Genomic DNA, 26,206 nt, shown 5'->3' with positions numbered 1-26,206 from the left:
CACCTGTGGCTAAGCACGTTTTAAGTACCTCTGTTAGGGTTCCTGAAATTATTCTGCAAGTAGTCCTCAACTTCCAATCTACACGAGTATTCCCACCTGCACATACAACCAAAAATCTTTTAAAATATTTATTAAATTTACTGTACAAGTACTTTTTTTATATTAAAAACACTATACCCAGTGGTCCCCGATCCCTGCAGCAGCCCGAGGTCCCCATTTAAAAAGTTCATTGTTGAATGTTGCATGACCTTGGGCATGCGTGTGGAGCGAATCCGACTTGTGACCAACCCAAGGTACAACCAATCCTTCAGTTCCCATTACAGTCATAAGTGGGGACTACCTGTACTTGCTTCCCTCAAGGTCCTAGGGATACCTTGTCAGACCCAGGGGATTTATCCACCCTTAATTGCCTCAAGACGGCAACCACCACCTCCTCTGTAATCTGTAAACCCATAAACGTGCATTTTTCTTTAATTTCTTTCAGTAAATGGCAATTGATGGCAATTATAGTTCCCCACAGAATTTACTTCCTGGACCTTACTCAAGCATTGAACATTGTGAGAGTAAATATCTTTAGCAAATTTTCATAAACAATTCATCCATCAATTTGTACATTGGGAGATGTTAACATTGGTCTTGATTATTTAATGCCTGCTGGGTATGTTTGAATCTCAAAGCAGGGCTATAATGTTTGTTCTGCAGTGGTAGATGAAAATCAAGAATAATGAAGAGGCCCAGAAAATATATGTATTATTGAGTGTCTTTTGAGTGCTTTTTAAAAATGCTTTAAACAGAAAAGTGATCTGTGCAATTTTGGATAACCTATGACATTTTTGGTTGTGGACTACTGTTAGTTATAACTGGTGAGAGGACAGTAATGGCAAGTTGCGTGTATTTTGTAAGTGTGGCTTGTTTGCTACAACTTCATGCAGACCTCTTCACTGTCTATTTTACCCATTTTGTAACTAGATGCAGGTGTTCTTGTTATCTCATAATCTTCAAAAATTATGAAATAGATATATTCTGGAAACTATTAAATCTAAACTATCATCTGTCAATGGACATGTCAGCAATATACAGAATTTAGTGTTACTCTGCAATTGTGTTTATTAAAATAATGAGGTTCCTCGTTTCCATAACTCTCACACATTTGCACAAAGAAATACACTGCTGTTCTCCAAACCTTATTTGAGCTTGGAATGTAGTTTTTTTTAGAAATTATACTTTTAATAACATACAAGAAAAGTGTGTTGTTATTTCTCCAAGTGGCACATCATAATAATTGGAGATGCATTGTGGTCACAGGGTAAAATCTAATATGTAGCCTCTTTCAGGTGCTTGGAGGCAGACAGATAATGCACTGGCAGACGTGGCTGGGGGAGTGAAGCTGGGACGTTCAGGTGGCTGTGGAGAAGACGTCTTTCTGTCACCTGAACATGCTGGCTGAAGGAGAGCTGCGTCCGAGCGTATGCTGGCTCCTGTGAACTGTGGCTGTAGTCCTACTGCTGCTTTCAGGTGCAATGGGGGATTTTCCAAGCCAGAGAATGTACCTACAGGAGGAGGGTCAGGTAATAAGTGCTCCTCCTGGCTGGGTTCTCCACTTTTAGGTGGCCACCCGACAGCCGCACTAGGTGGCTTTACAGTCGGGTATTCTGGCCACCTGAAAGCGGCTGATGTCTCAGGCACAGGGATAATAAAAGAAACCTCCCGCCAGTTTCTCAAATGCAATTTGGAAAGAACAATGTGTAAGCCTTGTCAGTGACACCCATATTTATTCTGCCTTTATGCAAATAACGTCACAGCCTAGTTTATTACCAAATCAACTAATTTTGAACTGATGTTGGTAAATTTAGTATTGAGTGGCCGCATGAAACATTCAATAACAAACCAGTGATCCTGTTTGCGTGACGTGTTGTTTTTGTTTATTTTGACATTAAAAGTGAAGTAAATCAGGCAGAATGCAAAACAGACAACTGATTTAGTATCCACTGTTTTGCTTTAACACTGAATTTAATCTTGCCCTTTTATTGAATTTTGGATGAAAGTTGTTTAATGTAACACATTAAAGTCTTGGATGTGGAGTTTTGTAGAATGGAAACCACCTCAGAGGACCAGTTTGTCCATGCCAGACAAAGTGCCCTCAATATTCAGTAACATTGTCTGATACCTTTACCACTAAATACCACCTTAAATGAAGCTGTTACTCTCTGGTCCATTATGAATTGTGAACTGGAGGCTGACTTTTTTTTTGCCATCAACTTCATGCTGCCTTGTGAATATAATTATCAAATTTAATCTTTTTAAAATTATGAAATAAAATAAGATTGGAGCCGAAGCTCTGCAGTCTCCTTTCACTTTTGTCAACGTTCAGGGATACTTTGGTTCCAGTTTCTCTTTTTTTAAATGTAGCTCCTATGCTCTTCAAAAACCTTCAGTTCTATCTTCTCCAAAACCTGCATTCCCATTTCCACGATAATTTACTCAAAAGCTCTATTTTTTTAATGTATTACAATTGAACTTGATTGTGGATCTAATTTAAACTTTCAATATTTTTAACTTATTTTGAATACGATAATTTTCATAATAATCATGTCACACAGTATAGGAATAGCCTTCGCCCATACAAGTTGCCACATATTTTCATATTTACCAGCACTTGGTCCCTTTCCTTTATACTTTGATGTTTCAAATGCTCACTTCAATACCATCTTAAAGGGACCCACTCAAGGCATTGTTTGGTAGGTCCAGTATATATCAGCATACAAGATGAGTTATGAACCCTTTTTTAAAAAAAAAACTGTGGTGAGTTGGGGGTGGGGGGTCAACGTATGCCAGATATACTTTTGAGATCTTAAACTCAGCTCAAAAACCAGTCCTTGCTGTACAAGTCGACCCTTGAAAACCAATTTGATGTCTAGGTTGACCCTTGAAAACAGGTTCAAGTTGACTCTGGAAGCACCTCCCCACCACCGGGTGCCACCCAGACAGTTTACATTGTAGAGCCTGAGGTGGCCACTCCTGACTGAGGGAAAAGAGATGGGGGAAGGGAGAGTAGATTAGCAGAAACCAGAGAAGTTCATGCTAATGCTATCTGGCTGGAGAGTGCCCAGACAAAAAAAATCAATTCCACAGTTTCTCCAATTCATGGGTGGTCTTGGTGGGACATTATGAGGCTATGGACAGATGAGAGGCAGAATTGAAATAGTTGGCCACTGGGAGGTCCTTGTCACTGATGAGAACAGAGTGAAAGTGCTCAGTGAAATGATATCCCAGTCTGTGCACATCACTACGATGTAGAGAAGGCGACCAGAGTACTGGATGCAGTAGATCACTCCTGCGGATACTCAAGTGAAGCTTTGCTTCCAGGTGAAAGGCCTGTTTGGTGCTCTGAACTGTGGTGAGGTCTGGGTGCAAGTAATTACAATGGAGCTTGGACTTTTTATATACATTGCTGTATTCCACTAGTTTTTATTGGTGGGTCCAGAACTCTGCATTCAGACTCCATTGTCATCATGTGAATTGAATCTCTGTGTATGGGAGAGGCATATTTTGAGACAGGCAGGCTTTTGAAATGAGAGGCTGGAGAGTCTTGGTGGGTTAGGCAGCATTCATGTAGAGAAATGTTTAGTCAACTTTTGGGATTAGGACACTTGATCAAGTGTAGTTGCATGTCTATCCTAGACCTAATCCATGGTTAGGGTAAGGCCAAATGTAAACTTGAAGAATAACATAGGCTATTCCTCTTGGACAGCTCGATGTGGATAGCCAGGTCCTTATTTCCAGACCTAATGGCATGAACATTATTTTTTTAAAATTTTGGGTAACCCTCACCCTGTCTGATTCCGTTGTTCACACCTCTTCATTTTCTAATTGTACTTTTTTCTTTCTCACTTCACACCTATGCTCTGTCCACTGGGCTCCTCCTGCAGCTTCTTTCCCTCTACTATATGTAATTTCACCTAGTCTGTCTTAATTTTGATAAAGGGTTCAGACATGAAACATTGACTAACAATTTCTACCCATGGATGCTGTCTGACCTGTTGAGTTCCTTCAGCAATTTTTTTTTTTTGTTGCTTTGATAGCAGGGAATTTGAATATACTCTGGTGTGCATTTCAGGTCTGCAGTGAACTGGGATTCACTGGTAGTGTGTTGTGCTGAGGGCTGGCCCCGCCTCCCGGCTCCACCCCCATCTGCTCACTTGTAACCTTTGTTTCCCGCCTAAATCCAGAACCCTCTGAAGACTACTGTGAGACTCTACCCCTAGTTATAAGGTAATAAAGGCATTTGTTCTCCCTGTAGTTGTGAGAGCTTTTATTCACGCTACAATTTTAATAGCTTATTCCCTAACGATGGACGTGCTACTCAAGCCAGGTATGCTACTGATAGACCCTCTATCCCTCGACGCAGCTGAGGAGTTCACATACTGGCTAGACTGCTTCCAGGCCTACCTGAATGTGACCAGAGACGTTCTTCATACCGATGAACTCAGGAGGTCGGCACTTGTTTTGAGTATAGGAATGAAAGGATATGCAGTCATCAGGGACTGCTCTATATATGATCCTGCTATCGAGGTGTTGAAGACTAGGTACCTGAAGTCATAGAACGAGGTCCTAGTGAGTCACCGACTTGCTTTATGTCACCAGCAGCCAGGAGAGACCATTGATGACTACCAGCTGGATCTGTGGACGCTTGCCAAGAAGTGCAGGTATGAAGCGACTACAGGCCGCATTTGTAAGGAAGAACAGATCCGGGATGTTCTAGTCACGGGGTCTGCTCAAGGTACATGAAGCAGCGACTGCTCAGGTCTGGAAATAAGGACCTGGCTATCCACATCGAGCTGGCCAAATCACTGGAACAAGCTAAGCTCAAGAACAATGACCTCTAAGCCAGAGAGCTCTCTCATCCAGGTGACCCCTTCGAGGACCAGCTGCTCCCGCCACCCCTGCCCTAATGGCTGCCGCTTCCCATGCCAGGGAGAGCTTTTTCTGCGGTAAGAGCCAGCATCCTTGATCTTGTTACCCGGCAAAGGACTCTGTGTTCCAGCTGTGGCAAGAAAGGGCATTGGGTGAGGGTTTGTCACGCGAGGGGAAGCCTGAGGAAGTCCATGGCCTGCACCACTCCTGGATCTGATTCCAGCCCCAAGCCATCAGGTGAATACCTGAACCCACTTGCTGCATGATATGCCGACAGAGGGTGGCAGTGAGGAAACGGCGCTAAAAGGCTCGGTGGCCATCTTGCCGTGACCCAAATTCAAACTTTGCGCAATCGTCGGAGGAAGGAGGAGGTAAACGGACATTGCACTAAATGCCTAATCGATACAGGCTCTACTCAAAGCCTCATAGACTCATGGACTGTGCAAAAATACAACCTGATGTTGTATCCTTCTAATTACCGCATTTTCCTCACGTTTCAGTCACATTCTATGCATGTTCAACAACATTCTGTCATTTGAAGGGGGGTGGGGGGTGGTATTCTGTAAATTTTGCTCGTATATACTTCATGAATTGTGTTCTCCGGTGTTGTTGGGTCTGGACTTCCTGTGTCACCTTAAAAGCTTGACCTTCGAGTATTCTGGTCCCCTCCCCTGTTACAGAGTTCGGAATGGAGGGCCCCTAAAATCAGAACCAACATGCAGCCTCTCCATGCTGAATATTGAACCCTGCACCCCCACTTCCTGAATTTGTCCTTGGACTGCAAACTTATTGCTACCAAGAGCAAGAGGTACAGTACAGCAGACTGAGATTTTACAAAGTCTGAGACACTACATCTGCTTGATGAAGGTTTCATCGAACCTAGCACCAGCCTGTGGAGAATGCAAGTGGTCAGAGTAAAAGGGGAAAATAAGTCCAGGCTAGTAATTGACTATGGTCACTCCTGGACGCATACCCCCTCCCTCGAATTTCGGACATGATGAATTATATTGCACAATATTGGGTCTATTCGACCATTGACCTGAAAGCAGCCTTTCACTAGCTGCCAATCCATTCCGAGGACCGTCCATATATGGCATTTGAGGCTACCAGTCATCTCTATCAATTCCAGAGGGTCCCTTTTGGTATTACTAACGAGGTTTCTATCTTCCAAAGGAAGATGGACAGAATGGTGGACAAGTATGGGCTGAAGGCTACCTTCCCCTACCTTGATAATGTCACCATCTGTGACCACACTTTGGTAGACCATGACGGCAACCTCCAGAGTTTTTTCCACACAACGAAAGCCCTGAACCTCGCTTATAACTCTGACAAATAAACGGCTGGCTATCCTTGGCTACGTGTTGGAGAATGGCATCATTGACCCCGATCCCGATAGGATGCGCCCCCTGTTAGAGCTCCCCATCCCCAGGACCACAAAGGCTTTGAGGAAATGCATTCACTGGTAGTGTGTTGTGCTGATGGTTGGCCATGCCTCCTGGTTCCACCCCCATCAGCTCATTTATAACCCTGGTTTCCTGCCTAAACCCAGAACCCTTCTGAAGACCATAGTGAGACCCTACCCTTAGTTATAAGCTAATAAAAGCATTTGTTCTCCCTCCAGTCGTGAGAGCTTTTATTCACCCTACAAGGTCCAACATTTATATATTACTGTGGCCAGGATTGGATACTCCTATAGAATAAATCAACAAATGTTCTCCAATGCAATCCAAATTATTAATGATGATGATGTTGTTGTTCATTATGGATAATGGGCAATGGAAGATATGGATGTCTACTCTTAAAATGAAGCAAGTTAAAATTTATAAACATCAATGCAGCTCAATAATCGATTATAGTAAGTTGCACAATATCTTTTGTATTTGTACCCCACTAAATTATTTTGAATTCACATTTCTTCATAAATAAAACATGATATACAAATGCAAACATCTCATTTCTGATATATTTTAACATGTGAAATAATTTTATTGATTTGTTTTCCTTTACAAACTGATTCATAATTATCTGTAAAATACCATGGTAATTATTGGAATTGGTTGTGCAAACGTCATGTTAAAAGAACAATGCCTTTGTTATTAAAAGGTTGCAAATGTACTTTAGGAGCAATTTGTATTGTTACCTAAATATTTAAAACACATTTTAAACTTGCTATACCTTCCAAAATTGTAGAAAGATTTGTGATAATGTTAAAATTTTAAAAACTGACATTGTGAAGGCTGTGTTTCTTGTTCATAGATGAATTCCCAATGGAAACCTTAATCAGGGAAATGCAGTGCTTAGCTAAGATTGACATAATAGCCCTTTTTACACTGAAAAGCCAAGCTGTATACACGACCTGTCTCTGGAAGCTAGCTTTAAAAAAAAGCCAGCTCAGTGAGTCTAATGCACTCCACTGCTGAGACTACCTTGGCAGATCGACTCCTAAATCGCCTTTAGGCACTTTCAAGCAGGGGAAACACCCATTTGTAAAGGCAGAGGTTCTTCACCCTTCTGCCTAAAGACTTGCCTCTCTGAATGTGCTGTGGCCAGCTCTGAGGTGCCGATTCCAACAGTTCTTGTGAAGGATAATTGGTGGAGGGCTGTGCTCCGCCACCTGACCTGAATGTACAGTTGCTGCAGACGGCTGGTTAGAGGTGGGCTGATGATGCTGTCGGCCCATGACCCATCTCCCCACTCGCCCTCTCCCTCCATGACCCCCTCAAGGCAGCGGGGGTTATCGGGAGGTGTCGGGGCAGCCTCCTGGTCAGGAGCTGTGACACCAGGCCGCTTCAGCCTTCAAGGCCACTCTCAGTGGCTCAAAACGCAAAGCAATGGCCATTGCTCTGCCGTGTGTTTATGATGGGTGGTGCTACGGCACCAATCGCCCACTTCCATAAGCTCCGGAGGTCGCTACGAGGTACCTCTTGATATGAATGCGATGATGGAGCAGCCTTTTAGGGCCGCTGTCTGAAAGATTGTTTTAAGTTTGTGATTTGCTCTTGTAGCCAGCCTGACGTGAAATGGCCTTTTGAAGCTTTCACACAGCACTAAAAGGTGGATAAAACCTGGCTTTCAAGTGCTGTATGACAGGGGCTGTTGCTTATGAGCTGAATGTTAAAGCAACCCACCTTGAAGTACATAATAAAATGCACTAAAATAGCGAGAAGAAATCGATGATCTTTTGCCACCTGCTCTTTTTTGAAAGTGAAACATAAAACAGTATTTCACAAATCATGTTGCTTTATTTTACTTCTGTTCACTTGGTTAAATTGGGATCCACAATGGGAAGTTTCCTCACTGCAATATGTAGGTATTGATGAGAAAAGTATGGCAATTCATATAATGTAATAAATTGTTATTAATAAATCTGAGGAAAGTATTTTGATGAAAGATCCCATGTTTAAATGTCAAAAATAATGGTCAAAGTTATAGTCCATTTTATTAAAACTTTGTTTATCTACCTATATAATTGCATGTTATTGCTGAGCTGCTTTCATTTGCTAGTACTTTTTAGAATGTCATCTTCATGGATACATGACAGTTTTGTAATTAAATCAATGTAAACTTGCACAGTTCATCTACTCAACAGTATGTTGTAAATAACTAGGTGAGAAAGCCAAACATTTCAGATATTAATTTATAATTGCAACCAAAATCATCTTTCAACTGGAACCGTACAGATGCATGCAAGTCAGCAAAATTATTTTCTATCAATATCAGTTTGTTGCAGAAGTGATGTGCAACAGTTCATATTTCCTGCATTATTCAAATAAAAGGGAGAGTCAATGCCTCGGTGTCCAAATCTAGCTGGATTCTGAGAGTGACTCCATGGAGTCACAAAGCTTTGTAGCATGGAAATGTGCCCTTTGGTCTAATGAATCAATGCTGAGCCAGTTGTCTTCCTGAGCTAATTCCAATTGCCTGCGTTCACCAAAATCTCTCTAACCTTTCCTATCCATATAACTGTCAAAAATGTATTTGATCTTGTAATTTTACTTGCATCTGCCATTTCATCTGACAGCTCATTCTAATATACTAATCACGCTATGTGTGGAAAAAGATGTCCCTCAGGTCCACTTTAAATCTCTCTCTATCTCTCCTTTAAAACTATGACCCAAACCTGGGACAAACCTGACCATTTCAACCTAACTGTGACCCTCATGATTTTGTATAGCTTTGTAGAGGTCACCCCTCGGTCTCCTATACCCCAGGGAGAGAAGTCCCAGCCTATTCAGCCTCTTCTTGTAACTCAAGCCTGCTGATCCTGGTAAAATCCTTGTGAATCTTTTCTATTCCCTGTTGTGGCCAGCAGCCAAACAGAAAAGATTCTCTTTATTCCCACGTTTTGCTTTCTGCCAGTTGGCTGATCTTATTATTTAATACCATGGGCTCCTTTCTTTTTAGCAGCCTCGTGTGTGGCACTTTCTGAAAGATCTGAAACAGAACCAAATAGTGCAAAGAATAAACTTTTGAAGATGTACAAGAACATAAGAAATAGGAGTAGGCCAACTGCCCCTTGAGCCTTCCCAACCATTCAATAAGATTGTGCTGGATCTGACTATAGATCTCTTTTTTCTTTCTTTGGCTTGGCTTCGCGGACGAAGATTTATGGAGGGGGTAAACGTCCACGTCAGCTGCAGGCTCGTTTGTGGCTGACAAGTCCGATGCGGGACAGGCAGACACGGTTGCAGGGGAAAATTGGTGGGTTGGGGTTAGGTGTTGGGTTTTTCCTCCTTTGCCTTTTGTCAGTGAGGTGGGCTCTGCGGTCTTCTTCAAAGGAGGTTGCTGCCCGCCAAACTGTGAGGCGTCAAGATGCACGGTTGGAGGCGAGATCAGCCCACTGGCGGTGGTCAATGTGGCAGGCACCAAGAGATTTCTTTAGGCAGTCCTTGTACCTCTTCTTTGGTGCACCTCTGTCTCGGTGGCCAGTGGAGAGATCTACAACTCCACTAACCCACCTGTTCCCCATAACACTTATTTACCAACTATTAAAATAAAATCTGTCTGGGTCTTAAATATATTGAATGAAGAAGTCTCTACTGCTCAGGCAAATAATTCCAGAGACCCTCTGGGCGAAGCATTTCCTCCTTCTCTCTGTCTTCAAATAGCCTCTCCTGAATCTTGAGGTTATTTCCCCTGTTTAAGTCTCATCTGCCAGTGAAAACAGCCCATCTGCTTCTATCTTCTCTAGTCTTTTCATAATTTTATACATTTCTGTAATATTTCTCCCTCCACCCCCCCCCCCCCATCCTTCTAAACTCTAATGAGTATAATCCAAAGTTACCTTCTCTCCTCCTAAGAATACCCATTCATTTCTACAATCAACCTGGTGAATCTCCTCTGCACTGTCTCAAAAGCCAATAAATATTTTCTCAAGTAAGGAGACCAGAACTTCAGATGCAGTCTTACCACTACCCTGTACCATTGCAGCAGAACTTCTCTGTTATTAAATTCAATCTCTCTAGCAATGAAGACTAACCGCCCATTTGCCCTCTCGATTATCTATTGCACCTGCACACTAATTTCTTGGGGTTCATACCCAAGCACACCCAGATCTTTCTGCACAACAGCATGCGGCAAACTTTCACTAGTTAAATAATTGTCTGGTCTACTATTTTTCTTTTCAAAGTGGATGACTGCATATTTACTGATGTTGTGCTCCATCTTCCAGGTTCTTGCTCACTCACTTATCCTATTTATTTCACTTGGCAGACTCTGATTCTTGTACACAATTAGTTTTTCCACTCAATTTCGTGTCATCGGTAAACTTAGAAATGCTACATTTGGTCTCATCCTCATCGTTAATTTATACAATGAACAATGTGAGTCCAGCACTGATCCCACTCATTTACCCCAACTCTGCTGCTTGTTAGTTAACCAATCCTCTATTCACAGCAATGTATTACCTTATCTAAAGCAGGTGTTTTTGTGCGGAACCTTATTAAACAACGTCTGTAAATACACCATGAATATATGAATGGAAAACCATGTTGAGGTAAATCTGCTTGTAGTTTAAGATTTTATCTAGTACACCCATAAGTGGGAGCTAGTGGATAATGTGTTCTATGGCAAAGTGTCATATAGGAGGCAATTAAGATAGACAACAGACTCGCCAAGGCAAATAGCGCCTTTGGAAGACTACACAAAAGAGTCTGGAAAAACAACCAACTGAAAAACCTCACAAAGATAAGTGTATACAGAGCCATTGTCATACCCACACTCCTGTTCGGCTCCGAATCATGGGTCCTCTACCGGCATCACCTACGGCTCCTAGAACGCTTCCACCAGCGTTGTCTCCGCTCCATCCTCAACATTCATTGGAGCGCTTTCATCCCTAACGTCGAAGTACTCGAGATGGCAGAGGTCGACAGCATCGAGTCCACGCTGCTGAAGATCCAGCTGCGCTGGGTGGGTCACGTCTCCAGAATGGAGGACCATCGCCTTCCCAAGATCGTGTTATATGGCGAGCTCTCCACTGGCCACCGTGACAGAGGTGCACCAAAGAAGAGGTACAAGGACTGCCTAAAGAAATCTCTTGGTGCCTGCCACATTGACCACCGCCAGTGGGCTGATATCACCTCAAACCGTGCATCTTGGCGCCTCACAGTTTAGCGGGCAGCAACCTCCTTTGAAGAAGACTGCAGAGCCCACCTCACTGACAAAAGGCAAAGGAGGAAAAACCCAACACCCAACCCCAACCAACCAATTTTCCCCTGCAACCGCTGCAACCGTGTCTGCCTGTCCCGCATCGGACTTGTCAGCCACAAACGAGCCTGCAGCTGACGTGGACATTTACCCCCTCCATAAATCTTCGTCCGCGAAGCCAAGCCAAAGAGAAAGAAGAAAGAGAGAATACATAGTTCAATTCTGATGTCTGGTGGTGCTGTCTGTGTGGAGTTTGCACTTTTCTCCTTGTAACTATTCAAGTCCACCTTTACCCCCCTCCCACAGTGCTCAGGTTTTCTTCAATATCCCAAAGACATGCTGGTTGGTGGATTAATTAGTTCCTGTAAAACTTCCTCTTGTCTGGGTGGGTGGAAGGATAATCAGTGTCAAATTAATGGGCATGTGTGAAAGAACAGGCTACACAGAAATGCGTGGTGGGAGAGGTAAGGTTGATGTGATTACTCCATGGAATGAGAAAAATTTGATGGGCTGAATGGTCTCCAATGTCACAAGAAATATGAAGAACATGCACAGTTGAGTTTTTCCCTGGAACCAAGTGGAACAATTTCAAAACTAGGGTTGGGGCTCAGTAGGGGCACAGATGACAAGAAATTTCTTCACCTGTAGTCATGAATTTTGTAGATTCTCTATCCAATGGGATTGTGGAACCTCAGTTACTGATCATATTGATTTTTTTGCCCAAGGACACAGGGTTAGAAACAGAAAGTGATACTGAATGCCTTCCCCCTACCCCCATGCCCATTTATCTCACTGCAGCCCATTTATCTCACTGTAACCCATTTTCCCACAGATCCTTTCTGATCATTCATTCCTGTTGAATGATGAAGTCCTATTTATGCTTCTACTATTTCTGTCAATGTGACATTACTGCAATTTTACTGGGGGAAAGAAAAACTGGATAGAGCTTCTGACATGGCAGCTGATGGATCTTTCATCACCTGTTGATAAAAATGATATCTGAAAATTATGAATTGATTTCAACTGGCATCTGCTGGGAATTCAGAACAGGGTTGAATCAGGCCAAGCTCATAATGGCCAGCAGAGGGAGAAAGATCTCCCACCATCAGTCCATGTTAAGATGTCTGTGTCATGAAAATAATAAACTAGTATACTGTAACATTAACCTACTGAGTCAGGCACCAACAAGAATGCACCTTGTTCTTTGTCACCACTCCCCAAAGGGAGTATTTATTCTAAGATTGTTTTTTTTTGTTGCACCAAAATTCCATCTGCTCTACCATGAGGCGTGCGAGTGCAACAATAACAGCTGTTACACTAATTTGATCCCTTTTCGCATTGTTTTCCAGGCCTACTAACATTTATTTCATGCAATTCAACAACTTAAATGTGGCATCTTCTTCATTTTCACATTCACTACTCAAGACATTGCTAAGTCTCTAGCACATGAATATGTTATTTGATCTCTGGAGTTACAAAAGTTGGGTTGGATTTTTACAGCTGAAGCTTGTGCAATCGCTACCCTCAACACTTTTCTATTCTAATTTTTATGTTACTGGTTTCAAACGTTTCAACCAAGCTCCAATGCAAACTTCAGGTGCAGTTCTTATTTTTCTCACTCCTGTTCTAGAGTATTTGAGTTTGAATTATGACTTTGAGTTTGAATTAATGTCATAGTGAAGAAAGCAGGTCAACACCTCTACTTCCTCAGATATTTGTGAAGATTCAGTATAATGTTGAAAACCATGGCAAATTTCTACAAATGTGTAGTGGGAAGTTTGCTGACAGGCTGCATCATGACCTGTATGGGGCACCAATACTTCTGAGTGGAAAGCCATGCAAAAGGTAGTAGGCACAATACAGTACATCAGAGGCAAAACACTCCCCACCATCAGGAAATTCTACGTGGAACTCTACCATCTTAGAGCAGCAGCAGTTATCAGGATCCACACCACCCAGAATGTACTCTGCTGTCATACTGCAATCAGGAAAGAGGTATAGGTGACACAGACTCAGACACAAGGTTCAGGAATATGGATGACACAGTTCAGATACCAGGTTCAAGAATATGGGTGACACAGTTCAGATACCAGGTTCAAGAATATGGGTGACACAGTTCAGATACCAGGTTCAAGAATATGGGTGACACAGTTCAGATACCAGGTTCAAGAATATGGGTGACACAGTTCAGATACCAGGTTCAAGAATATGGGTGACACAGTTCAGATACCAGGTTCAAGAATATGGGTGACACAGTTCAGATACCAGGTTCAAGAATATGGGTGACACAGATTCAGATACCAGGTTCAGGGATATGGGGGGACACAGATTCAGATACCAGGTTCAGGGATATGGGTGACACAGATTCAGATACCAGGTTCAGGGATATGGGTGACACAGATTCAGATACCAGGTTCAGGGATATGGGTGACACAGATTCAGATACTAGGTTCAGGAATATGGGTGACACAGTTCAGATACCAGGTTCAGGAATATGGGTGACACAGTTCAGATACCAGGTTCAGGAATATGGGTGACACAGTTCAGATACCAGGTTCAGGGATATGGGTGACACAGATTCAGATACCAGGTTCAGGAATATGGGTGACACAGTTCAGATACCAGGTTCAGGAATATGGATGACACAGATTCAGATACCAGGTTCAGGAATATGGGTGACACAGTTCAGATACCAGGTTCAGGAATATGGGTGACACAGTTCAGATACCAGGTTCAGGGATATGGGTGACACAGATTCAGATACCAGGTTCAGGAATATGGGTGACACAGTTCAGATACCAGGTTCAGGAATATGGGTGACACAGTTCAGATACCAGGTTCAGGAATATGGGTGACACAGATTCAGATACCAGTTTCATGGATATGGGTGACACAGATTCAGATACCAGGTTCAAGAATATGGGTGACACAGTTCAGATACCAGGTTCAGGAATATGGGTGACACAGTTCAGATACCAGGTTCAGGAATATGGGTGACACAGATTCAGATACCTAGTTCAGGAATATAGGTGACACAGTTCAGATACCAGGTTCAGGAATATGGGTGACACAGATTCAGATACCAGGTTCAGGGATATGGGTGACACAGATTCAGATACCAGGTTCAAGAATATGGGTGACACAGTTCAGATACCAGGTTCAGGAATATGGGTGATACAGTTCAGATACCAGGTTCAGGAATATGGGTGACACAGTTCAGATACCAGGTTCAGGAATATGGGTGACACAGATTCAGATACCAGGTTCAGGGATATGGGTGACACAGATTCAGACACCAGGTTCAAGAATATGGGTGACACAGTTCAGATACCAGGTTCAAGAATATGGGTGACACAGTTCAGATACCAGGTTCAGGAATATGGGTGACACAGATTCAGATACCAGGTTCAGGAATATGGGTGACACAGTTCAGATACCAGGTTCAGGGATATGGGTGACACAGATTCAGATACCAGGTTCAGGGATATGGGTGACACAGATTCAGATACCAGGTTCAGGGATATGGGTGACACAGATTCAGATACCAGGTTCAGGGATATGGGTGACACAGATTCAGATACCAGGTTCAGGGATATGGGTGACACAGATTCAGATACCAGGTTCAGGCATATGGGCGACACAGTTCAGATACCAGGTTCAGGAATATGGGTGACACAGTTCAGATACCAGGTTCAGGAATATGGATGACACAGATTCAGATACCAGGTTCAGGGATATGGGTGACACAGATTCAGATACCAGGTTCAGGAATATGGGTGACACAGTTCAGATACCAGGTTCAGGAATATGGATGACACAGATTCAGATACCAGGTTCAGGAATATGGGTGACACAGTTCAGATACCAGGTTCAGGAATATGGGTGACACAGTTCAGATACCAGGTTCAGGGATATGGGTGACACAGATTCAGATACCAGGTTCAGGAATATGGGTGACACAGTTCAGATACCAGGTTCAGGAATATGGGTGACACAGTTCAGATACCAGGTTCAGGAATATGGGTGACACAGTTCAGATACCAGGTTCAGGAATATGGGTGACACAGTTCAGATACCAGGTTCAGGGATATGGGTGACACAGATTCAGATACCAGGTTCAAGAATATGGGTGACACAGTTCAGATACCAGGTTCAGGAATATGGGTGGCACAGTTCATATACCAGGTTCAGGAATATGGGTGACACAGATTCAGATACCAGGTTCAGGAATATGGGTGACACAGTTCAGATACCAGGTTCAGGAATATGGGTGACACAGTTCAGATACCAGGTTCAGGGATATGGGTGACACAGATTCAGATACCAGGTTCAGGGATATGGGTGACACAGATTCAGATACCAGGTTCAGGGATAGTTGCTACCCACTTCCCTTCATCATTAAACAACCGTCTCTTACTTTGCACATTATTTACTGATTTTATTTTTCTACATTTGCACTGTCAGTTTGTTTACATTCTTTCTTTGCAGTTTCTCTTTTGATAATATATATTTTAGAATAGTTTACACTTCCAATAAGTAGAAATTCTGCCTGGCCTACAGGAAAAAGAATCTCAGGGTTGTATGTAATGTCATGCATACACTCTGACAAAAAAATTGAAGTTTGAACTTGAACATTAATAACATTACCTCTAAAGCCATTTGGTCCCTTTTCTCTCGATTAAGGAGTCTTGATAATGGGAAAGGCAGGTTAACATTTTTGATTCTGACAAAGTTCATCACCGGGAATACGACTTTTGTGAGTTTTGTGTGGCTGGCAAACTTCTGGTTCTCTCGTAGTTTCTGTACTTTCATCTTGGCTCTTTCCCTTGTCTCATTGACATGTTGCAGAACAACTTTCTATTCAGCAATGTGGTTGATGTTCCACCATTGACATCTTTTCTGTGCTTTGAATGGGAATGGTTGGAGGAACTTGGGGAAAAAGACATGAGAGACTTGGCATAGACTGGGAGATCATTTTGTTGAGCACCTTGGCGGTCTTGCAATAACTGGGGCCTCCCAATTGCCAACCATTTCCATTTCACACGTCATTCCCACACTGACTTATTTGTCCATGTTAAACTGAGACTATCTGCCAATTTCAGGAACAAAAGCTCAGATTCTGTCTGTACACTAGATGGCATTAACTTCTCCACTTCCTGTTGGGCCTCACCCTTGTGTGTCTCTCTCTTTCCCTATGTCTCCTTTCCTCCAGCTCTCCACCTCGCTTCTCCATTCAAACAGCTTTATTTCCCTCCCCCCCCCCATTACTTTGGCTTTTTTTTCTCTTCGCTCCATGTGCACCTATTATGACTTTTTGTCTATTGGCTTGTGCTCCTCCCCTGCACCATCTTCTTTCCTCCCTGTACTTTTTTTATTTAGGCACCTGCCTGTTTTGTGGTCATATCTTGATGATGGGCTTAGATGCAAAATGTTAGATATATCATTTTTGCTTCTTATGAATGCTGTGTGACCTGAGTTTCTACAGGGCTTTTGTTTATTGCATAACAATCGCGGCATCTACAGACTTTCCTGTTTAACACTATTTATCCACTGACTTTTTTGTTACTCACATGAAGTCCTTTCCCCCATTTCTTGTAAATTACAAGAATTTGCTGTACCCAGGGAAGTAGTACTGAGAACATTGTTGGAATTTTGAGCTGATAGATCTGGTCCTAATCAACTTCACTCTAGCATCTTAAAATAATTGTTGAATGAATGTTGATGCATTGCAAATTTTTCAACATTTAGGATATTTTATATTGGAGAGGTAATTTCTTTTATTCAAAAATAGAGGTGAATACAGGTAAATGTTACATTAACATTTAACATAGGGGAAAATGTTAAAATCTATTATTCAAGTTGTTATATTGAGAAAGAGAAAAATCCCAGGTAAGTCAATGTGATCATGTTTGATCAATTAATTTCTTTGAAGAAGTAACATGAAAATATGTAGATTTCCAGAAGGTATCAGATATGGCATCAAAGTCATTGTGAGAAATAAAAGATAACATTAGATGAGGAAAGCTAGCATAAGTGGGTATCTTCTGGCTAGTACGATGTAACGAGTGTGCTGAGGTATCTTTTTGTAATTTAAAGAAATTACTTGCATGAAGTCATTAAGGTACAGTAACTTAAGTTTGCTGGTGACTGTAAAGAGGATAAACAGCGATGTAGATAGGTTAAATGAATGGGTCTCATTTTTGCAAATAGAGTATCATCTGAGAAAACATTGTCCATGTTAGTTGGGGTGGGAAAAAAGCCTATTGCCTGGATGATGAGTATGTAAACTGAGGTATGAGCACATCATTCACTATTGGAAAGAGAATTGAATGCAAAAGTTAAAATGTTCAATTTCAGTTGTATAAGACATTGATGGAGCTACTTCATAACAATCTTCAATATTTTTGTTCCCTTTATGAGACCAGATATCTAAGAATTGATTACCCAATGTGAAAGAAATATCTATTTAGAATCAAGGCATTTTGGGTGATAGCCCCCCCCCACCATTCCAATTTCAGCATTTATCTTATTCCAAATCATGTGTTTTAACAGAGGGACTTCTTTCTCACTGGATATTAATTTCACTTCCTATTTGTTTATAATGTCCTCTGCTATTCGCTCTCTTATTTTCTCTAATTTCTATTCTTACCCATGCAGGTTTCTCTCCTTCCTCAAAAAAGGGAGCAAGAAATTGCATTCTACCTGTTCTAAACTTAACCATGGAAGCCTTATTTGCGACAGAAAATCTTCTATTTTATTATCATCTCTTTGTGATTCAGATTTATGTAATTCAGAATAAAATTGTTTAAATCTCATTGTTTTTTATTTTATTAATATGTTCTTTAAACATGTTCTGCTTTCAACTGCCAAGAAAGCACGTTCTGAGCTCTTTTACCTAGCTTGTAATACTTCTGTTTAGTTCTTAGTATTACTTTTTCTGTTCTAGATATTTGTAATGCATTATACTTGTTTTTCTTATTAATGTTGTCTATGTTTATCCTCAGAGCCTCTCCTTTGAAGGTCTTTCCCAGATATAGTATCTCTTTTTCCAACTGTTCCACCTATCTGATATAATAGTTCTTAATCTTAGTAGTGTAACATAATTTGTCCTCTTAAATATGCTTTCAGAGCATCCCATGTAATAAATTTATTATTAACAGAATTAGAATTAGTCTCACAAAATATTTGAATTTGCCTTCTAATTAAATCACAAAAATCTGATCTTTTTAAACCAAGAGTTGAATCTCCAGCTATAAACCGATTCTTTTTTGTCAGACATTGTAACAGTCATTAATAAAAGTGAATGATCTGATAAAATTCTAATTTTACATTCATCTTGAACAATTCTACCTTGTAAGTGTGCTGAGATTAAAAATAAATCAAGTTTGGATTAAGAATCCTGTCTGTTTGAATAAAAAGAATGGTCTCTGTCTCTCTCGTATTCTTCTCCATGCACCTACTAAATTCAGTTCTCTCTTTAATGCCAAATTGGCTTTTGCTGCTTTTTCCCTTATCACTCTCTAGTTGATCTATCTAATGCTGGGTCCAAAACAAAAAGTTAAATCTCCACCTACTAAAATATTTTCATAAGAATCTGCTAAATTGAGAAATGTTTCTTGAATAAATTTCTCATCAACATTTGGCACATATAAATTCATAAAGGTCCATAATTCTGAATAAATCTGGCAATGTACTTTTACTTCTCTCAACAAGTCTGCATTAGAGTATTCAACTTATTGTTTCTTTAGGTTTTTACCTTTTCCTTTAGTAGAAACGTTAACTTTTTCCTTGTATTGTTCCTCTTCATCCTCTTCTATTTCCTGCTGCAGAGCCCTGTATCTGCTGCCACTAACAAGAATTCCAGCTGCCTCCAGGGCCTGTTTCAATCCACGCATGCATGACTTTTGGTGCATGCGCGGTAAATCGTCTTCGATGCAATCTCCCCGCTCCGGCCCAACGGGGACACTGCTTGCTTGGGAGGGCAATCTCCCCGCTCTGGCCCAACGGGGATACTGCTTGCTTGGGAGGCAGCTTGTACACCAGCCCTGGTCTTCATTTGGACATGAGACCTCTGATCACAATCTTCTTGCTACAGTCATTGGACTCCAGATGGTTCAATGAAAGGTTTGTTTCTTTTCAGTCACATATTTAAAATGTTCTTCTTCAGTTCTAATTTTTTTTCTTCTTCAATTAGTCTATTGTACTCAAAGAGCACTTTTTAAAAACTATTTCCTAGGTGTGTCAGACTCCTATGCCCTGACTACCGCATCACATGACATCCCCCTCCAAGCTCAAGTAATTTCTATGTTGTGCTATTTCCAATTAACTCCCAAAACGTTGCTGTGACCTACCTTTGAAACATCACTTTGACAGATATTTGCTGAGAAAAATAACCTTCCAGATCACCATTCTTCACTGTAATTTCATAGTAATTTCACTTAATTTATTCAAAAATATACTCTGCTTTGAAATGTGCTGATTATGGAGCTCTGGAAATGATTTACATGTGGAATGCAAATGAGGTTAGCCAGATAGGGCAGTATTTCATCATGGATGCCAGTTGCTACACGTCATTTAGTTGAAAGAAATATCCAAATAGTGAGCTAACTTTGTTTTCTATTGGAGCTAAGAAACTTTGTTTCCATGAACAGCAACTTCCTATTTAAGGAATTGATCCTTAAAGAGGGCTACTATGCCCCTCTGCTCTTAAACAATACCTCTTTCATGTTAATATTAAGAAACACTGGCGTCACTAGGGGGTGTGGGCCACACCAGGTGACACCATAAAAGGGGATGCCACCAAAATGACTGTCTAAAAAAAATTTTTGTGCAGAAATTTTTTTAAAATAAAAAGATCCCTGTAGTTGGTTATAACAATAAAAACATTTTTTGTAGCCCAGCTTACAAGTATCAATGTATCTACAGGGCTAAAACTCTATGCTAACTTACTTTTTGAACCTCCTAATACACTCCAGTCAGAGCTGTCATTATTACTCAATTATAATGATGCTTTAAATCACGCGGTTTCATCTGCACGTGCGACAAGCATGCGCTGGTGTTTTTGTTGCTGCTGGTGTTTTTGTTGCTGCTGGTGTTTTTGTTGCTGCTGGTGTTTTTGTTGCTGCTGGTGTTTTTGTTGCTGCTGGTGTTTTTGTTGCTGCTGGTGTTTTTGTTGCTGCTGGTGTTTTTGTTGCTGCTGGTGTTTTTGTTGCTGCTGGTGTTTTTGTTGCTGCTGGTGTTTTTGTTGCTGCTGGTGTTTTTGTTGCTGCTGGTGTTTTTGTTGCTGCTGGTGTTTTTGTTGCTGCTGGTGTTTTTGTTGCTGCTGGTGTTTTTGTTGCTGCTGGTGTTTTTGTTGCTGCTGGTGTTTTTGTTGCTGCTGGTGTTTTTGTTGCTGCTGCATTTGTAAAAACTTCTGGTGTTTTAGCTGCAATATTGTGGTAATTAGTATTTGTGAACCTTAATCAATAACTTTTTTGAGAATGTAACATCAGTAACTTTTTTGAGAATGTAACATCAGTAACTTTTTTGAGAATGTAACATCAGTAACTTTTTTGAGAATGTAACATCAGTAACTTTTTTGAGAATGTAACATCAGTAACTTTTTTGAGAATGTAACATCAGTAACTTTTTTGAGAATGTAACATCAGTAACTTTTTTGAGAATGTAACATCAGTAACTTTTTTGAGAATGTAACATCAGTAACTTTTTTGAGAATGTAACATCAGTAACTTTTTTGAGAATGTAACATCAGTAACTTTTTTGAGAATGTAACATCAGTAACTTTTTTGAGAATGTAACATCAGTAACTTTTTTGAGAATGTAACATCAGTAACTTTTTTGAGAATGTAACATCAGTAACTTTTTTGAGAATGTAACATCAGTAACTTTTTTGAGAATGTAACATCAGTAACTTTTTTGAGAATGTAACATCAGTAACTTTTTTGAGAATGTAACATCAGTAACTTTTTTGAGAATGTAACATCAGTAACTTTTTTGAGAATGTAACATCAGTAACTTTTTTGAGAATGTAACATCAGTAACTTTTTTGAGAATGTAACATCAGTAACTTTTTTGAGAATGTAACATCAGTAACTTTTTTGAGAATGTAACATCAGTAACTTTTTTGAGAATGTAACATCAGTAACTTTTTTGAGAATGTAACATCAGTAACTTTTTTGAGAATGTAACATCAGTAACTTTTTTGAGAATGTAACATCAGTAACTTTTTTGAGAATGTAACATCAGTAACTTTTTTGAGAATGTAACATCAGTAACTTTTTTGAGAATGTAACATCAGTAACTTTTTTGAGAATGTAACATCAGTAACTTTTTTGAGAATGTAACATCAGTAACTTTTTTGAGAATGTAACATCAGTAACTTTTTTGAGAATGTAACATCAGTAACTTTTTTGAGAATGTAACATCAGTAACTTTTTTGAGAATGTAACATCAGTAACTTTTTTGAGAATGTAACATCAGTAACTTTTTTGAGAATGTAACATCAGTAACTTTTTTGAGAATGTAACATCAGTAACTTTTTTGAGAATGTAACATCAGTAACTTTTTTGAGAATGTAACATCAGTAACTTTTTTGAGAATGTAACATCAGTAACTTTTTTGAGAATGTAACATCAGTAACTTTTTTGAGAATGTAACATCAGTAACTTTTTTGAGAATGTAACATCAGTAACTTTTTTGAGAATGTAACATCAGTAACTTTTTTGAGAATGTAACATCAGTAACTTTTTTGAGAATGTAACATCAGTAACTTTTTTGAGAATGTAACATCAGTAACTTTTTTGAGAATGTAACATCAGTAACTTTTTTGAGAATGTAACATCAGTAACTTTTTTGAGAATGTAACATCAGTAACTTTTTTGAGAATGTAACATCAGTAACTTTTTTGAGAATGTAACATCAGTAACTTTTTTGAGAATGTAACATCAGTAACTTTTTTGAGAATGTAACATCAGTAACTTTTTTGAGAATGTAACATCAGTAACTTTTTTGAGAATGTAACATCAGTAACTTTTTTGAGAATGTAACATCAGTAACTTTTTTGAGAATGTAACATCAGTAACTTTTTTGAGAATGTAACATCAGTAACTTTTTTGAGAATGTAACATCAGTAACTTTTTTGAGAATGTAACATCAGTAACTTTTTTGAGAATGTAACATCAGTAACTTTTTTGAGAATGTAACATCAGTAACTTTTTTGAGAATGTAACATCAGTAACTTTTTTGAGAATGTAACATCAGTAACTTTTTTGAGAATGTAACATCAGTAACTTTTTTGAGAATGTAACATCAGTAACTTTTTTGAGAATGTAACATCAGTAACTTTTTTGAGAATGTAACATCAGTAACTTTTTTGAGAATGTAACATCAGTAACTTTTTTGAGAATGTAACATCAGTAACTTTTTTGAGAATGTAACATCAGTAACTTTTTTGAGAATGTAACATCAGTAACTTTTTTGAGAATGTAACATCAGTAACTTTTTTGAGAATGTAACATCAGTAACTTTTTTGAGAATGTAACATCAGTAACTTTTTTGAGAATGTAACATCAGTAACTTTTTTGAGAATGTAACATCAGTAACTTTTTTGAGAATGTAACATCAGTAACTTTTTTGAGAATGTAACATCAGTAACTTTTTTGAGAATGTAACATCAGTAACTTTTTTGAGAATGTAACATCAGTAACTTTTTTGAGAATGTAACATCAGTAACTTTTTTGAGAATGTAACATCAGTAACTTTTTTGAGAATGTAACATCAGTAACTTTTTTGAGAATGTAACATCAGTAACTTTTTTGAGAATGTAACATCAGTAACTTTTTTGAGAATGTAACATCAGTAACTTTTTTGAGAATGTAACATCAGTAACTTTTTTGAGAATGTAACATCAGTAACTTTTTTGAGAATGTAACATCAGTAACTTTTTTGAGAATGTAACATCAGTAACTTTTTTGAGAATGTAACATCAGTAACTTTTTTGAGAATGTAACATCAGTAACTTTTTTGAGAATGTAACATCAGTAACTTTTTTGAGAATGTAACATCAGTAACTTTTTTGAGAATGTAACATCAGTAACTTTTTTGAGAATGTAACATCAGTAACTTTTTTGAGAATGTAACATCAGTAACTTTTTTGAGAATGTAACATCAGTAACTTTTTTGAGAATGTAACATCAGTAACTTTTTTGAGAATGTAACATCAGTAACTTTTTTGAGAATGTAACAATGAAGTTTAATGTTAAAATGAACTTAATTTTGACATAGTTCTTAAACATTTTTATTTAGAATTCTATTGTTTTCTTACTGAATTTTCACTTAAATAACTAGCAAAAATAAAATTATACCTTTAAATAACAATATCATATGCACATCCTAAATGTATTTACAATTACATAGTTTCATGTGGTTAATCTCACTACTATTGCCATTACATTCAGTGATATATGGGAATTACGATTTACAAGTAACATTAGTACAAAAAACATTACTAAGGTTTCTGTATGGTCTGGTGGTCCATGGGTGGGGTGGGGTAGTGACACCATAAGTTACTGCACTGAGTGACACCAACCCTAATGATGGGAGAGTCTTAAAATGTTTTTTTTTCCAGGTACTGGCATATACTGAGCGTTAAGTTTAGTTACAAATACAATTGTCTTTTTGCACCAAAAAGAGAGGAAGATAACACTCAATTTAGCTTACCTATGGAATGAATGAATGAACAAATGACTGTTAGTACAAGTTGACTGTGCTAGTTAATGTCTAAAATATTCAAAGGGAGATGTGAAATTTTGGGTGGGCAGGTAGATGGAGTAATAACCCTTCCCCCCCCCCCACCCCCCAAAATACCAGTTGGCTAAGAAAAAGCCAAGACATTTTAATCTGATACTGGTCATATTTAAGTGCAGTTAATAAGGCAAGGGCAATCTGTAAGTATTGGTTAGTGAAAACACTGAATCACTTGACACCAACAAGGAATATTTTGAGGGAATTCTTGAAATCAGGAAAGATGCAGAGTCATGGTTAACAAAAGCTGTTCTGCTGGTCTCAAAATAATTTCCAGTTTAACTTTTTGAGTTCATATTGGCTAACTTGGTTGCATTTTTTAAAATTGGATGAGGTACTAAGGATTACTGTATATTTCAGTGTATAAGTCATAAAAACCACTAAAAAAAATGGGGGTCAACTTACACGCCTGATATACTTTTGAGATCTTAAATTCACTGGAAAAAAAACTGACGTTGATTCGGCATATAAGTCGATGTTGCAAGCACTGCTGGTGCAGCTGCTCACCGACACCCCCCCCCCCCCCTCCCCCCATGTTGGGCACTATCATAACCGCTCTTACCTGGGACCTTGATGTCACTCTCACTGCTCCTGCCTGGTAGGCTGAGATTCCTTCTTCCACCAGGAGCACAATGTCACTATTCCAGTTCTGTAGGCCATCACCACTGCTGCCTGGTAGGCCTAGGTTTTTTTTTACTTAATTTACAGTTTTGTTACTTGCGATTGGTGTTTTTAAATGATTTTGAGTTGTTCTTGGGAAGCCCGGACAGCACAAAAAATGGTGGTCAACTTGTACGCAGGATATACCGTGAACCATTAAAATGAGGCCAAATAAAAAAAAAAGTGGGGGGTCGACTTGTATGCCAAAACATACTGTACTTAATGTGTAATCTAATTTGTATACAAAATACAGCCTGATGGCATTATTGGATTCTTAAAATATGAAGTCACATATGTAATGGAGCTCTGTACAGGAAATTACTTTCGGAGAGCAGTGTTGAATGGATGCATGTTCACCTTTTGACATATGTTCATTTTAGCCACCCCTCTCTACTTTATATAATTATACAAAATTTTAACTTTTTAAAAAATTTTGTCCCAATCATTTTTTAATAATCTACTTTCCCTTTCTTTATTCATTTTGATTCTTTGTTGCTTTTAAAAGTTTTCCCAACTTCTAGTTTCCCACTGTTCTTGGCAACATTGTACACACAGACTTTTAGTTTGATGCTTTCCTTTATTTCCTTAGCTATCCAAGTGTGGCTCACCCCTTCCTTTCTATCCTTCCTTTATACATTGTTGAGCATTGTGGAAAAAGTATATTTGAAAGTCTTTCTCTGTTCCTCAACCATCCCACCATAGTCTGCATTCTCAGTGTACACTGGCCAACTCCACCATCATCTGCTTGCAATTTGTTCAAGCATAATACACTGATTTTAGACCAGACTATTGCACCTTTCATTTGTATGTGGGACTTGTTCATATTGTGATCACTCTTTCCAAGAGGATCCCTGAATACAAGATCACAAATTTTACCTATCCCATTGCACAGGACCAGATCCAAAATAGCATGTTCCCTTGTAGGCCCCGTAACATGCAGTTCAAGAAAGCTATTCTATGAAGCTTCCTCAAAGTTGCCCAGACCAACATGGTTTACCCAGTCAATGTGCATGTCAAAGTCCCTCACGAAACTGCTGCTTCATTCTTGCATGTTTCTGATACTTCTTGGCTTATTGTCTGTGCCACTGTTATGTTATTAATGGGTGACTTAAAGACAGGAGCTTCAAAGGGGGTTATCAGTCATGTGTTGCACCCCAGGTGCAAGGGTCAGGGATATCTTGGAGTA

The 26,206-nt window shown here is 39.5% G+C and overlaps 1 protein-coding gene and 1 long non-coding RNA gene across 3 annotated transcripts in view; one reads left to right on the top strand and one right to left on the bottom strand.

Moving 5' to 3' along the window:
• Positions 1 to 26,206, top strand: part of arhgap18 (Rho GTPase activating protein 18) — a 142,624-nt gene that overhangs the window by 14,115 nt on the left and 102,303 nt on the right. The window lies entirely within an intron of this gene.
• LOC138736866 (uncharacterized) overlaps positions 1 to 26,206 on the bottom strand; it is a 129,963-nt gene that overhangs the window by 86,126 nt on the left and 17,631 nt on the right. Inside the window, exon 3 of the long non-coding RNA XR_011340634.1 lies at positions 4 to 96. This is a non-coding gene — a long non-coding RNA (uncharacterized lncRNA). The remainder of the gene's footprint in view (positions 1 to 3; positions 97 to 26,206) is intronic.

This window comes from Narcine bancroftii, chromosome 6 (assembly GCF_036971445.1).
Source record: "Narcine bancroftii isolate sNarBan1 chromosome 6, sNarBan1.hap1, whole genome shotgun sequence".
Lineage (NCBI taxonomy): Eukaryota > Metazoa > Chordata > Chondrichthyes > Torpediniformes > Narcinidae > Narcine > Narcine bancroftii.
This window is presented reverse-complemented; position numbering and strand designations above follow the sequence as displayed.